The 10,842-nt window shown below is 35.7% G+C and overlaps 1 pseudogene; it reads left to right on the forward strand.

The window, feature by feature from the left end:
- Positions 1–5,004: 5,004 nt before the first annotated feature.
- LOC143622183 (vicilin Jug r 6.0101-like) lies at positions 5,005–8,917 on the forward strand (annotated as a pseudogene).
- Positions 8,918–10,842: the final 1,925 nt, after the last annotated feature.

Here is a 10,842-nt window from a genome sequence, read left to right on the forward strand (position 1 = left end):
TCTATAACGTTGCATTCTGGTCATCCTAGAGGGTGAGAATATTACCCTGCGGATGACTTCTGAGGGCGTCTGGATGCTTCCGCACATAATCTCTAGGATGTACCATTTTTCTTCCTTTATTGAGTCATGCGAGTGATCCATTTGTCCCGTGGTTGGCATATGAGGAGTTTCCCTCTGACCCGCGAATGGTACTTAAGAGTATTTGCGTCTTTTTGATACCCTACCTCTATACTATGATTGGTTGGGATGTCCACACACTATCAAGAACAAGTCATGCTCTTATTTTTGGAGGAGCGTGAATACTGTGGAAGCCAATGAAACAATCAGTGGTGTCTCGATCATCGGCCGACGCATATACTAAGCAATGGTGACCACGGTGAGTGAGATCCTATGAATTCGTTAGTTGCTAAGTGAGTTGGGCCCGACATAAAATAGGCCCACACTATTGTTTTGTATTAATCAAGTGGCAAGGCATATTAACCACCCATTATACCATGAACGAACCAAACATGTCGTGATGGATTGTTATTTTGTTAGAGAACGAGTAGAGTCCAAAAAAAATAAAACTAAAAACCAAATCACAAGTTTGTTCACTAAAGGTTTGGGCTCCTAAGGCTATGTGTAGTGGAGGGGCTACAAATTGGGGCGAATTGCGACACGTGGCGCCCAGTTAGCAAGGGGTGGGAATTTGTTTTTGGGGTGTAATGGTGTATGGGCTACAAATAGTAATATAATATATATATAACACATAGTAATATAATAATAATATTTCTTTTCCTCTTCTGGCGACAAAAACCTCCCGCCTCCGCCCCAAAATTGCCCCGGGGGGGCGGTGTTCCTTCCCAAATTTGCCCAAAATCGCCCCTTCTTGTCACCCATTACACTTAGCCTAACAATTGAAGTTTTTACTTGACAAGTTAGGTGTTCGAATAAAAGATGATGCGCTTTCTTCAATAAATCAACATACCATCATAGCCCATTATAGTTTAATAGCCTAGTACGAGTTTCTTTTTCCTTTGTTCTATTCTATATGTTGCATGCATTGTTTTTTTTATAATCATTACAAGATGTGTTTTTTGAAAAGGGATTACTCTATAAAATAGTAACCAAGTTTTGAAAATGTTTCAATCAGGTCACTCATAAAAATCTTTTGTTCCAATTAGGTCACTAAAGTTTCTTTGTTGTTCTAATCCTATATATTTTACCAGGATAGTAGGTTTTGAAGGTTTTTTTTGTTTTTAAATAGTTTAACATTGCAAAATTTTTTTAGAGCGGCAAAATTAGTAAAAATTGAGAAAAAAAAGTTTAATTGTGAAAAAAATGCAAAAAAATAAATAAATAGAAATTTTTTTTAAAAAAATCAGCTTTTTTGTTGCCATTTTCCAGATTATTATTATTTTTCATATTTTTTTGAAGAAAAAAAAACTGGAAAATTGCAAAAAAAAAATGGTTAAGATTTTTTTATTTATTATTTTCCAGTTTTTTTGTGTAATTTTCCAGATTATTATTATTATTTTTTGCATTTTCATAATTTAAAATTTATTGTTCTCAATTTTTAAAAAATATTTTGCAATATCAAACTATTTAAAAATAAAAAAAACCTTCATTACCTGCTATACAGGTAAAATATCTAGGATTAGAACAAATAGAAAATTTTATTGAGCTGATTGGAACAAAAGACATTATGAGTGACTTGATTGTAACATTTTCAAAACTTGGTTACTGTTCTATAGAGTTGTCCCTTTTGAAAAATGTTGGTCAACCTAATTTATTCTAGTAATTTTTTTTTTCATTTTATAATGAACTAGAATTTAAGCAGGCGCGTTGCGCCGGACAGGATGGTAAAATCTGGGTGGTGATAAAACTCAAACGTTGTCGGTCTCGAGCGTTGAGATGATAAGTTGACGTGAATTCAGTCGGTTTTTTATGGTACCAGAACTAAAACAAAAATGGCAGTGACTTTATGTGAATTTGGTTAGTTTCCTTCTCGTTCGTTATGGTACTTGAACTAAAACAACAAAGAAAAAAGAAAAATGGCATCCGGTTGGTTTTCGTTGCATTCGTTATGGTAACGGAACTAAAACAAAAAAACCAAATGGCATCAAAACCCTAGCATTGTTAGTCCCGGACGTTGATGTAGTGAGTTTACACGAATTCAGTCTGTTTCCGTTACGTAAACAAAAATTGACGTTAGGTCGGTTCTCGTTACGTTCGTTATGCTACCAATACTAAAAATTATCAAAATAGTATGGACAAGTTTGGTGCCGCCACTTAGCTAGCGGCACCAAACTTCTCTTTTATAATATACTAGCTGGTCCCTCAACTTCCTAATTGTCAAAATTGGAAATGAACTTTTTCGGAATGTTACATCTAGCCTTTTGTTGCTTACACAAGTTACAAGGATGGTGGGGTGTTGCAAAATCACGTTGGAGACCGAATACACTTCTTACTTTCTCGCCCTCCTTCAATCACCGTCAAAATGTTGTCTACCACCTACATAAGTCGACTGAGATCCCCTATTATTAGAAAACCGATAATGATTTGAACTTGCCCCCTTTTCACAACCCTAACCACTCCATAAGTCTACTGAGATCCCCTATTATAGGAATTTCTAAAGAAACATTACGTAAATATTTACTAATAAGAAAAAATTTCCTTGTACACTACGTTTACGGTTGTGTTGGTCAATATACCTAGTTTATCAATAATCAAAATTTTTAGTCAATGTCTACTGTAAATCTTGACAAAGCGACTATAGATGTCCATGTGAAAACACGGGTTCTTTCAAGTACAAGCCAACCATAAATAATAAAACAAGATTATATATTAAATCTTAATTTTAAATATATATAAGCGAAACCTCCTTAAATTCTCTCAAGCCACCAGATTGCTTTATTTGTAAATGAATGTTTCTCATGCATTCAAACCGAATTCACGGGTATGGGTATCACCAAACCCAGATAGCCTTTTAAACAGGTTATAACATCTCATTATATTAAAAATTAATCTCATCAAATATTTGATATGAAAATCCTCTAAAATAGATATATACTAAAAATTAGTATCCGTTTTTTAAGATATTATTTATAATTAAGAAACAATTTTATAGTAAAAAAAGCGGGTCATGGGTCTCACCAAACCCATATAGCTTTTAACCGGGTTATAACATCTCATTTATTTGTGAGCTCTTTCATCATCAAATCCTAAGTATATTAATAACTTCCTTACAATAAATAATATTAAAATCCAAAAAAATATATTAATATTAGAAATGAATAATATAAAACAACCTCGTATTGCAGAGACTAAAAGCTAGTTATATATATATGATAGCTAAGAAAAGAACTTCATGTTTCTAGCTTTCCAAAATAAACCAAAAGAATAAATTTAAATGGTTAGTATATGGATAAACAAATTTATGAGAATGTAGTCAATGTATATATGAAAATTTGAAAGGAAGAAAGTATTTTAATTGTCTTTTATTTTATATTCCTGAAAATACTAAAAAATAATAGTAAAGCAATCTTTCGACCACTTCTATCTCATTTGACATGTTCTTTTTTTATAGCTAAATTGTTTCATCTTATTACATTAAAATATATAAAGAAAAAAAAAGAAATAAATAAATAAACATTAACATACTTGCTTTATACATACATAAGAATAAAGCTATTTTAGGTTGGGTAATGACCCACATGGGATCCAAATAACAAATGGTTTTAAAAAAGTAAAGATGATTGAGATAGTGACAAGTAACACGTAGTGGTATTCTTTTATTGAAGTAGTAGATAATAATTTAGACTTTGTCTATTTTAGTAACTTTTTTTCATTTTAAAACGAATTTAAAAAATCGACGGTTAATTATTTGACAGATAATTTCCTATGAAACATTTTGTGGTCCGATACTACTAATTTACATTGAAGTTCAAAATGTTGTTGCCACGTATGAAGTTCCACGGTAACAATTGTCAATACGCATGCCATGACTCATCCTCTCACCCGCCACCTCATTTGATGATCCGCTAAAAGTACTTTCCACGATTGCATTATAAACACCTTCCTACTCCGATCAAACTTAATCTTAATCGGAAAAAATGGTGTCCAAATGCAAGATTTGTGTTTCACTCTTGTTACTTGTAGCCGCCTTTCTTGTTTCCACAAGTTCCGGTTCGAGTGATCCGAACCAGGAAATGGTGATTTGCAAGAAGAAGTGCGAGCGATTATTGGTACCGACCAAGACGACAAGCCTAGGTGCATGCAAAGCTGCCAGAAGTACCATATAGATAAGAAGGGGAAATGGGAGACAGAAACCACCACCACGTCCACAAGCCAACCCGAAGCAGGCCGGAGTAACGACAATAATGTAACTAGTAGCAATCCCAATTTTCAACTTTGTTACCAACAACAATCCCACACTAACCGATAATTAACTCCGTTTATTTTTAATTACGCAATAAGTTCCCGTGGTTAACAATATGTTACGGATTTAACCATTCAATCTTTGTGGACTAACTTCTCCATCATAATTCATATCTCCCGAACCCAGCCCATGTTTCATCATTTAAATTTTCTATCATTATCTGAATTAATTAAGCTTCCATGTTGCATATGCACGTATATGTGATCTGCTGCGTGAAATTTTATTAGATTTTACGCCACCATTGCACCACAACCGGATGCAACAACCACCGGCAGCCTGCAACAGCCACTGCAACAACTGGAGGCAACCATCGCCGGCAGCTGCCACCATGATCACCATTGGTCGCTACCAGTAGCCTGAACCGCCGTGCACCACCATCTTCGTTTTGCTTCCTTCTCTCCTGAACCGCCGTACACCGCCATTAGCTTCATCTTCATCGAGTTTAGTTCACATATCTGAATCGCCATTTTCCAGATCTAAAAATTGTCTTTATCGTCGGCAATCGTTCACACTTGCACCGGTGGTTGATTTCATCGGTTGAGGGTGGTCCACGATGCTTTAGACGAAAAAGAAAGTTAACGAGGATGGTGGTTCACGGAGGCTCAGCTGGCTTGTGGCGACCGGTGGTGGTGGTGGCGGCGGCTAGTGGTGGTGGTGGCGGTGGCCAGTGGTTGCAACTGGCGGTTTTGGCGGCCAGAAATACAGAGATATATATTGGGTTTTTTTAGATGTATCAAATCTATAGTATGTGTAAACAATGGAACTATTTGTGTAATTAAAAACAAACAAAGTTAACGGCTTGTTAGTACGGGATTGTTATCGATATTAAAAGTTGAAAGTTAGGATTACCACCGGTTACATTATTAGTTGGGATTATTATTAGCTAACAAGTAATAGTTTGGATTATTAAAATCTAATTTTTCTTTAAAATATTATAAATAGTAGGGGTTATTTGAAATCAAGTTAATCAATCATAACAATGAATCAAATAAGGATACTATTGAGATTTATACTTGAAATCTAGGGCTGGCATATCATGTATACCCGTACACGATAAGACACGAACACGATACGACACGAACACGAAATGTGTATACCCGTGCACGACACGAAAACTTATTGTGTACTTGTAACCCAAACACGAACATGTTACTACCTGGTATACACAATTTTATACGATAATAGTTGTTTAGAAACACATATTTGACAACCTATATACTGAAATGATGGCCGGAGAGGCGCTGAAGATGGCCAGAGAGGGATGATGGTCGAAAATAACGGCAGAGAGGGAGAGAGAGATATGACCGGCGACGGGTGATGGCCGGAGAGAGATATGGCCGGCGACGGGAGGATGGATGATGACTTGATGAGAGGCGACGACTGGGATATAGTATGGATGATAACGTGATGGTTGTAAGAATGTTTAAGGTTAGGAATAATGGGATATAATATAATTATATAGATTATATATATATATATATATTGTAAGGGGTTTTATAGGTCGGGCAAAGATGACTGATAGGAGGAAATAAAAGACGAAGCTATAATATTAAGCGAGGTGATATTTTCCTAGTACCCGCTGGAATCACCATTTATCTAACCAACATTGACGACAATGAACGGTTTGTTTTGACCAATGTTATGCGTTCCATCTCTGTTCCCGGTGAACTGGAGGTGGGGAACAAAACTACTACAATTAATAACCAATTAATATAAGAGATTTTAAAGCTAATTCAACGTTCGGTTTCAGTTTTTCAGCGCGGGACATGGTTTCTTTAGTGCTTTCAGTCAGGAAGTTCTTGAAGCTGCGTTTCAAGTAAGTATTGTTGGGTCGAGTTTTATTGTGAGCGACCTCTCTATCTCTTGTGATAAAAGATATGTTTCATTCACATCCCATCTTTCCAGACCCTACTCTATGATTGAGATAGTATTGGATGCAACGTTTGTTTGTTTGTTTATTAATATAATAATTTGTTACGAGTGTTTTAATGCCTTGAAATTCTTGTAGGTTGAACGAGAATCGATAGGGAGAATGTTCAGGCAACAGAAAGTAGAAGAGGCGGCGTTTAAGAAAGCTACACTGGAGCAAATTAGCTACACTGGAGCAAATTAGATCATTGGCAGGAGAAGATAAAGGTAGACTATGGCCCTTCGGTGAACGAAAGGACAAGTACCTACATACGAGTATCTACGAGAAAGAACCGTCAGTGGCAAACGAGAACGGTATCCTCCACGAGTTCGACTCCAAAGATTTCTCCGATCTTAAAGATATCAACGTTGCATTTTCGTTCTTAAACATAACTCAGGTTCGCATTCACTGTTTCTGTTGAACTAGCTTTCTATTTGTAGTGTCACGCCCCAACCTACGGCAGAAATGCCGGGGCGTGAACTGATTGTCACAACTCACAATATTACTATCAAGAAATTATAAAGCGACAATATCTAATTAATTTATTTATTATCAAACATTTATATACAACAAAATAAAGATAATTACAAATACAAAACTAATTATTCTTGTATATGTTTTATCCTAAAGTCATCTCTATGTGAGCTTCAGTTCGCTAAGCAATCCAAATCTATAACCTGCAAATGCGTACAAAAAATATGTTTGTCAACAACACATGTTGAGTGAGTAGATCACCAGTTTTGACACAAACAAAAAGGGTAATAATATATAATGATATAAGTGAATAAAAATAGGCAAAACTGTTATCTGTGAGTATAACCAATTAAACCATAGCACATACATAAACAATCAACCATAAAGAAAGGGTTAAACCGTTGCCATGCGAATGGGCATTGGTTACCAAAAATGAGGTGTCGGTGAAACCATTGCCAATGCGATCGGGCTCCGGCCACTACGACGGTCGTATGATCATACTATAATGAGATTATGTTGGACCTCTCCGAATGCGATTCAAGTAAGCAAGTAAGCAAATAGCAAGTAACAGGCAATCATTCAATTGATACACAACACAAAGATCACAGTTTGCGTTTGAGATAAACTAAGATAAATAATATGATAAATGGTACGCAAGTGTACCTAAAACATTTGAAAACAAATAAAATAGGGGAGTGATTACTCACCTGACCGGATGAACGAAATATAAGTGACGATGTGAGAAAGATGAACCCTTCGGGGTACACCGACAAGGATTCCTAGTTAAAAAATAATAATATAAATTAATTATAAGAGATATAACATGATTTAAATAAATTAAGATTTTTGATGTGATTTAAGTTATGTTCGGAATTAAGATGTTTATTGATTAAATTTATTGATGGATTTCTATAATAACTATTATCGCAAAGATTAACATTATTGTTTAACATTTGTTTATTAAAGTCATTACCTTTAATATATTAAAATTACCCTTGTTTATTTGATATGATAACCATATAATCAAATTTATAAACTAATAGTTTAGATAACTAAATTTGATATAAAATACACTTATAATTATCCGAATAAATAAAATACGAATGTATAAATAAATAATCATAATAATAATGGGTAATTATTTAGTTATAATATGTAGTAATATATAAATAAATATGTTGTTTAAATCTTTTAATAAAAATCTATTTAATTCGTTTACTAGATAGATAATATATATATATACACACACACATATACGAAAGCTTGAAACGAGATTAATTTACAAGAACTGTAAACTTAAAGGTGTCGTCGGTGTTGATAAAATAATGTCCATTACAAGTACCTACATACGAGTATCTACGAGATAGAACCATCAGTGGCAAACGAGAACGGTATCCTCCACGAGTTTGACTCCAAAGATTTCTCCGATCTTAAAGATACCAACGTTGCATTTTCGTTCTTAAACATAAGTCAAGTTCGCATTCACTGTTTCTGTTGAACTAGCTTTCTATTTGGATTCTATTGATACTTTCAAGTTACAATACTAATACTTCATTTTGAGTGAGATTTATTTAGATACTTCTGTTTTCTGATTATTCAGTTGAGTCTTGTTAAAATTCATGCGCAGATCCGATTGAATTGAATATAAAATGGCTAAAATCTTAAAATTACTTTTGTAGGGATCAATGGCTGGACCCTTTTACAACACCAAGGCGACTCTGCTTCTGATGGTGACAAATGGTATTGGTCGGTTTGAAATGGCGTGTCCTCACTTGTCAGAGCAAGCCTCCAGTAGCGGTGAAATTCACCAGCGTTACAAGCAAGTGAGCTCAGAACTGAGACGCGGGATGGAGGTTGTAATTCCAGCGGGTCACCCTGTTGTAATTGAAGCATTTGGTGAGCAGAATCTTGAAGTGGTTGGTTTTGGGTTGCATTCGGATGAAAATGAGTGGTTCCCTCTGGCGGGGCGGGATAATGTGATGAGTCAGTGGGAAAATACAGCGTTGGAGCTCACTTTTGGTTTTCCAGCGCAAGAGGTGCAGAGGGTGATAGAGAAGCAAGATAAGAAGCTTTTCTTTAAAGCTCCGGTGAGGAGCGGCCATGCTTTTGCTTAAACGGGTCGGTGGTGACAGCAGTAGCTGTGGTGGTTTGACTGTTAACGTTGTAATAAAGTGTTTTGATGAATAATTGTTCTATAACTATGCCTGTTGTTATATCAACTAGCAGTGGACAGTCTTATGAACAACATCAATTGACATTTGACTAATTTACAAGGCATTCTCATTTTCAGAATTAAAATTAAAAATTTTAATACTAACATTTAAATGCATTTCGACTTTATCAAAAGACCCAAATATATCATTTTTAACATGTAACCTTGTATGGACCTAATAGTGATATCATACTTTCTGATAATACATTTACAAAAATGGGTTTATGAAAACTGAATTGTTGGGTGTGACTGCGAAGTGTGATAATGTGGTAGTTTGTGAAAACTGACAGCGTCACTTCCTAAACAATGTGTACACTGATTTGTTAGGCAGCACACCATACGAACGAGCCTTATGAGATCGCATAACCTTAGTGTTTACTTTTTGTAAACTTGTGTCATAAGGCTCTTGTAACATTAATGTCAGTTTTTGTAAACTCGTAAGGCTCGCGTAACATAGAGACTAGTCAAAGGGGGTAAGGACTATTGCTTAATCGGCGTCTAGACGGATTTTTACAACCATGATTTATAGTTTGATCATGAATTTGCATATTCCACTAACAACACCACAATCAAATCCATTAGCATCACCATTCACATTACACATAATCATAACACTTTGTAGCCAATCTAACACACTCCAGCCAATGAACAACCTCCGCATTTGGGTCTCGTTCAACACCAACGTCCCCAATTTGAACCAACGATGCGAACCCGCGAGCCGCTTCGGCAATTCGTCGAACATCTACGTCGAGAGAAATAGGGGGAAGTGAGGTGGTTGAGCCAGAGAACACAAGGGATGCATCCGGTGCCATCGTCAACAGCGAATTTGAGGAAGCGGTCGGGTTTGTGTTCCCTGGGGGTGTGAGGATGATGGTGATGGGGTTAAGGATAAGAAGTCGAAAGCCAAGAGCTTTACGCCGCGGAAAGTGTTTGGGAGTTTGATTTGTTGGGAAGGGTTTGGTGGGTTTTGAAAATGGGGTGTTTTGAAATTAGTTGCACACAGTGTAAAGAAAATATGTATATATTTCATGTGGGGTAAGTCCGTGTGTTATGCACGTCTCTATATTGTTATATACCTATAATTGTGTAACCGGAAAGCAACTTGTTTGACTAAGTTATTTAATCATGTCAAGCGTGTTGATAGGTTGAAAAGTAATAGCCAACAAGTTGTAAATGCGCTAACTGAGTTGATGGATGGTAAAAGTTAAGTTAAACAAGCCATGAACAGGTTAGCGGATCAAAAGACACAAGATGTTAGCCAAAATCCGAGTGGCTTTTTAATCGGAATCTTATACCAACACGCAGGGATGGCCAAAAGGGGGAAAAGGTTGGACGGCCGAAATTATTAAAATATTCTTTATATGTTTTAAGGGTGGCAAACCCTAACCCAAATGGATTGTTTTGGGTCAAGATGGATAAACTTTAAAAGTAAAATGGGTTAGGATGGATCATAAAAATTCTTCAGGTGGGTCAGGATGGGTTGAAAATATACAAGTGAGTTTCACTTATAGGTTAAAATGGGTCAAAACAAAATATCCAAGTTATCCAAAATTTATCTATTTCAAAATACCCAAACTATCACGTGCGAAACAAAACCCATCCGAAACCCAAAAAACGATCAAAACGAAACAAAAACCCCGAGCCGACTAAAACAAAACAAATAAACAAAAACGAAACTGAACCGAAATAAAAAAACGACTGAAACGAAACGAAAAAAACCAGAATGAAACCGAAAAACTTACTAAAATGAAACAAAAAAGTGAAATGCAACCAAAAAGCTAACCAAAACTAAAGAAAAACACCGAATCGATCAAACCGAAACAAAGC

The sequence above is a fragment of the Bidens hawaiensis genome, unplaced genomic scaffold, assembly GCF_021521415.1.
Source record: "Bidens hawaiensis isolate Kalapana, Puna unplaced genomic scaffold, B.hawaiensis_p1.1 tig00003058_1, whole genome shotgun sequence".
NCBI classification, from domain to species: domain Eukaryota; kingdom Viridiplantae; phylum Streptophyta; class Magnoliopsida; order Asterales; family Asteraceae; genus Bidens; species Bidens hawaiensis.